Source organism: Pristis pectinata, unplaced genomic scaffold (genome assembly GCF_009764475.1).
Source record: "Pristis pectinata isolate sPriPec2 unplaced genomic scaffold, sPriPec2.1.pri scaffold_115_arrow_ctg1, whole genome shotgun sequence".
Taxonomy (NCBI): Eukaryota; Metazoa; Chordata; class Chondrichthyes; order Rhinopristiformes; family Pristidae; genus Pristis; species Pristis pectinata.
The window spans coordinates 22,001-27,500 of record NW_026262463.1 but is presented as its reverse complement, the minus strand read 5'-3'; positions in this window follow the sequence as shown (position 1 = coordinate 27,500).

Below are 5,500 nucleotides of genomic sequence, written 5' to 3'. Positions count from 1 at the left end.
ATCTCGTCCCATTTGTCCAAACATTTTCTTCTCATTTTCAACCTGTTGCTGACCCACTATGTATTTTTATTCACGTTATGTTAAAATGTATTTCACCCCGTTTAATCGGCTTCCTTTTGCACTTCAGTGACCACCTCAGGCACCGATTCCCGAAATCATTGTGTGATCCGCACAGATCCTAAAATCAGTCCTGGAGATGCTGGAGATTTCAGCACTGACATCAAGCTTTGACTGGTCATACAATTCGGATTAGGACAGGATAAATAATACTGGGGAAAATGGAATGGATAAATTACACCAAATAAATTAAACACTCTGTAGATAGTGTCTCTGCAGTGTTCCGGGCGTTCTATGCATGGATGTGTGAACGATACCTTCCCTTGTCTGTACTTTAACCACAGTGAATGAACAACCGTTTATTCCGAACGCTGTGTGTGGATTACCCCTCAACTATTCTGATTGCCAAACGCGGTCTCTTTGCCTGTTTGATGAACACTGACCCCCTCCCATCCTTTGCAACTGATTAACATTTGAATGATTTCCAGCTAGCAAAGTTTACCTCCAGAAACTACTCTGCCACAGTTTTTGTTCGGAGAGCTTCCCAGTCATCTCTACTTGCGATTCATCAAATTGATCCACATTTTCACAGACTTGTCTTTCCACAAAGGAAGCCCACCTCTGATGTTTCTTTGAACTGACGTGTTTTAATGCTGCATATTTTGACTGCTTGGTTCGATTCTCCTGATCCAGGTCTCTAAACCATGCTTTCAATATGTTGAGAAGACATGAAATTTAAACCAGAATAGTGCAGAGGGAAACTCGGAACTGAACAGCCACCCAAACACATCATCACCTTTATATCATTTCAGCGTTGTTCCATTCCGGACCCACGTCCCTTCGCCGTCTACACAGTTTGCTCCTGTGACCATCACCCAAAGTGAATGACCGCATGTTTTCCACACCTTGTCCTACCTTCCATATTCTGTCTCATTTTCAGCCTGACTCTATCCCCTTGAAGACCATCTTCCGGCTCCTGGCAGCTTGGCTTGCCGTTCATCCTTGTAATAGAAGCAGACGTGTATGATACCCCACCCACATCGTTGATACAGAGGAGTCAAGGGAGAATCATTCTGGGGCGAAAACAAAGGTTTGTTAAACTCATCTTTCAGCACGCGTGAGGCACCGGCTGAACAGAGATTGATAAGTGTGGTACGTTACCGAAGAAGAGCATCAGGGATAAGTCAGTTAATGACATATCTTTCGAAGTAAAGTCATAGGCAGGGATGTGAAAGAATTAAGAATAAGAATGAGAAAAGTCCGCATTTGGAAAGGCGGGTATAAATCAGTGACAGTCCCATGGTTCAGTTTCCCCAAATCTTCGTCTGCAGCTTACCTTGTGTCTCGCTGAACTGATTCATCAGCACCATTAAACGTCACTTCAGTTTGTTACACGTTCCCGGATCATTTTCTCCCGTCTCTCCTTCACAGCCCTCCACACACCATTTCGCTGATTTGCCTGGAAGCGAACCGGGAACGTCAATACATTTTACAATTATCGAACAGATACATGTTATTACAAAGCACTAATTTCATCCATGTTCCTTCGTTGATCAATTTATCCGTGAAATCTTCGGCTGTTGCCCAGGGCCCAGCCCATTAATGACCGCTGGTGGCAGACCGCTGTCTCACTGAGCTCAGTGGGACATCTCCCTGACAATACAGAGTTCACGTGTGTGCGCGCCGTGGGAAAGCACTGCCCCCTCCTCTCAGTCTCTCCCCCAGCCCACCGAGTATATTGAGAAGGGGACGGATTGGTTTCTGGACACAAAAAACATCAAAGCTATGGGGAGGAACCGGGAACAGAGGACTGAACATAGATTTTCAGCCATGATATTATGAAATGGGGGAGTGGAGTCGAAGGACAGAATGACCTACTCCAGATCCTATTTTCTGTGTTTCAGTGTCTGTGCTTTGCGATCAGCGGTAGAGACACACAAGGTAAATTACGTACGGCGTTGTTGAGGAGTCGGGATTGTGGCACAGTGGGAGAGCGCATGGTTTGCCTTAATGAGGCTCCGGTATCAATCCCCGGTTTTTCCATGCTGATGACCGTGAATATTGAACAGAGAGCGGAGATTCCAACAGACGTCCGACAAGAGCTTTGATTGAAGTAGGAATGCAAAATCTAAAATCGATGTTGCTCCGTTTTTGACCCGCCCCATGAGGGAGAATTAAACACCTCGCCCTTGTTGGGTCGGGAGACGACAGCATCAGCTCCCGGTCCCAGTGCACTGGGTCACCGACGTCTTGTTCTGGCCCAGGCATCCTGTTCAATAAACTTGTTCTCAAATCTCTTCTGCTGCTCTTGGCAACAGGTAATGCAACCGTCTTCAATGGCCCTCGACCTCACTCAGCAACGACGTAAACTCTGCACGATCCGTCCAGAGAAGAAAGAGTTCTCAGGAGAAAGAAAACATTGCGGTCGCTTCCCTTGTGTTGTTCCGAAGCGCTGGCGTCACCAAATATCGGCGCAGCTTCTCTGCTATGTGCTCAGGTGGCATAACATTAGTGCAGAGAAGTTCTCTGTATCATTGGGAAACTCTCCTTTTCCACTCATGATCAAACAACTTCTTGGGACATGAAACGTAATTCCTTACATGTGATATTACAACAGGAAGTTGCTTACCACATCCTTTTCACAATAACATTCACGCCAGAGGGTTTCGAACAATGTTAGCTGCACCCTCCACAACCCTTCGATCTTGCTGTCTTCTGCATCATACCACAAACCCATTCTGAATCGCTTGCCTGTCTTCGGTGGAAATACAGGGAGCGCAGGAGAGTCACACTCCGACTTAAAGCATAGAACATGGAGCATTACATAACAGTACAGGCCCTTCGGCCCACAGTGTTGTGCCGACATTTAATACTTCTCAAAGATCTATCTCACGGCGGGCGGCCGAGGGTTCTGGCAGGTCGGCCTGCCTCCCCGTCTTCCGCGCTTCCGTGCGCTCGGGGGTGTCTTTGGAACGGGAAAACGCCGTCTCCGCGAGACCCCTGGCCGAGTTCCGCGCTCGGTGGGCCCTTCAGGAGATCGCCTGGTCGTGGACGACACCAATACGATTTTGATATGAAGTATTGAGTTTTGCAGTGGCGGGCGTAGTGTTGCGCGGGTACTAGTTTTGCCTAGTTTCTTTCTGTATTGGATATACTGTATTTGATGTTAGGTGTTTTTGTAGTGCTTTAAGTGAATAAACGTTTTGAAAAAAAATCTATCTAACCCTTCCCTCCCACATAGCACCCTATTTTTCTATCATTCATGTGTCTATCTAAGAGTCTCTTAAATGTCCCTAATGCATCTGCACCCAAAACCCCTGACGGCAGTGCGTTCCACGCACCCACCACTCTCTGTGTAAAAAATTATCCCTGACGTCCCCCTTATACCTTCCTCCATTTACCTTAAAATTACGTCCGCTCGTGTTAGCCATTGTCTCACTGGGAAAAAGCCTCTGACCGTCCACTCGATCTATATCTCTATTTTGTACACCACTATCAATTCACCTCTCATCCTCCTTCTCTCCAAAGAGAAAGCCCGGGCTCCCTCAACCTATCCTTATAAGACATGCTCTCCAATCCAGGCAACAACCTGGTAAATCTCCTCTGCACCCTCTCTGAAGCTTCCTCATCCTTCCTATAATGTGACGACCAGAAATGAACACAATACTCCAAGTGTGGTCTGACCAGAGTTCTATAGAGCTGCAGTATGACCTCGCGGCTCTTGAACTCAATACCCCGACTAATGAAGGTCATACGCCTTCTTAACAACCCTATCGACCTGCGTGGCAACCTTGAGAGATCCCTGGACATGGACTCCAAGATCCCTCTGTTTCTGCACACGGCTAAGAGTCCTTCTATCAACCTTGCATTCTGTTTTCAAATTCGATCACCCGAAGTGTATCGCTTCACAATTATCCGGTTTGAACTCCATCTGTCACTTCTCAGCCCAGCTCTGCATCCTATCGATGTCCCATTGTAACGTACAGCAACTTTCTACATTATCTGCAACACCACCAACCTTTGTATGGTCAGCAAACTTACTAACCCATCCTTCCACATCCTCATCCAAGTCATTCATTAAAATCAAAAAGAGCAGGGGTCCCAGAACAGATCCCTGCAGAACACCACTGGTCACCGACCTCCAGTCAGAAAACGTTCCGTCTATATTCGCCTCTACCTTCTGTGGATGAGCCAATTCTGAATACACAGAGCCAGGTTACCCTGGATCCGATTCCTTCTGACTTTCTTCATGAGCCTTCCATGAGGAACCTTACCAAACGCCTAACTGAAATCCGTGTACACACATCCACTGCTCTACCTTCATCGATGTGCTTTGTCACATCCTCAAAGAATTCAGTTAGGCTCGTGAGGTGCGACCTGCCTCTCACAAAGCCATGCTGACTGTCTCTAATCAGCTTATGCTTCTCTAAATGCCTATAAATCCTGTCTCTAAGAATCTTCTCCAGTAATTTGCCACCACTGAATTAAGACTCACTGGTCTGTAATTCCCAGGGTTATTCCTACTCCCTTTCTTTAACAAAGGAACAACATTTGCCACCCTCCAATCATCTGGCTCTACTCCTGTGACTAGTGGGGAGGCAAAGATCGTCGCCAAAGGCGCATCAATCTCTTCCCTAGCTTCCCGTAATATCCTTGGATATATACCGTCCGGCCGCGGTGACCTATCTATCCTAATGTTTTTCAATAGTTCCAGCACATCTTCTTTCCTCACGTCGACATGCCCAAGCATATCAGCCTGTCGTACTCCATCCTCACAAACGTCAAGGTCTCTCTCTCTCTCTCTCTGGTGAATACTGAAGCAACGTATTCATTAAGGACCTTCCCTACCTCTTCGGACTCCAGGCACATGCTTCCTCTTTTATCCCTGATCAGTCCTACCCTCACTCTAGTCATCCTCCTATTCTTCACATATGTATTGAATACCTTGGCGTTTTCCTTGATCCTACTCGCTTAGAAATTCTCATGCCCCCTTCTAGCTCTTCTAAGTCCATTCTTAAGCTCCCTCCTGGCTACTTTGTCACTCTCCAGAGCCCTGTCTGATCCATGCTTTCTAAAACTCAGGTAAGCTTCTTTCTTCCTCTTGACAATATATTCTGCATCTCCTTTCAACCACGGTTCCTTCACTCTTCCATCCTACACTGCCTCAATCGGACATTCCTTAAACAACCTCCACATTTCCGCTGTGCACTTCCCCAAGAACATCTATTCCCAATTTACACTCCCAAGTTCCAGTCTGATAGAATCATAATTCCCCCTCCCCAGTTAAATACTTTCCCATATCGCCTGCTCCTATCCCTCTCCAAGGCTATGGTAAAGGTCAAGGATTTATGATCATTATCTCCAAAATGCTCTTTCTATACCTCTCGCTGCCTTGGTGAAGCAGCCAGCATAATCAAATACCCCAAGCACCTGGGTCATTCTC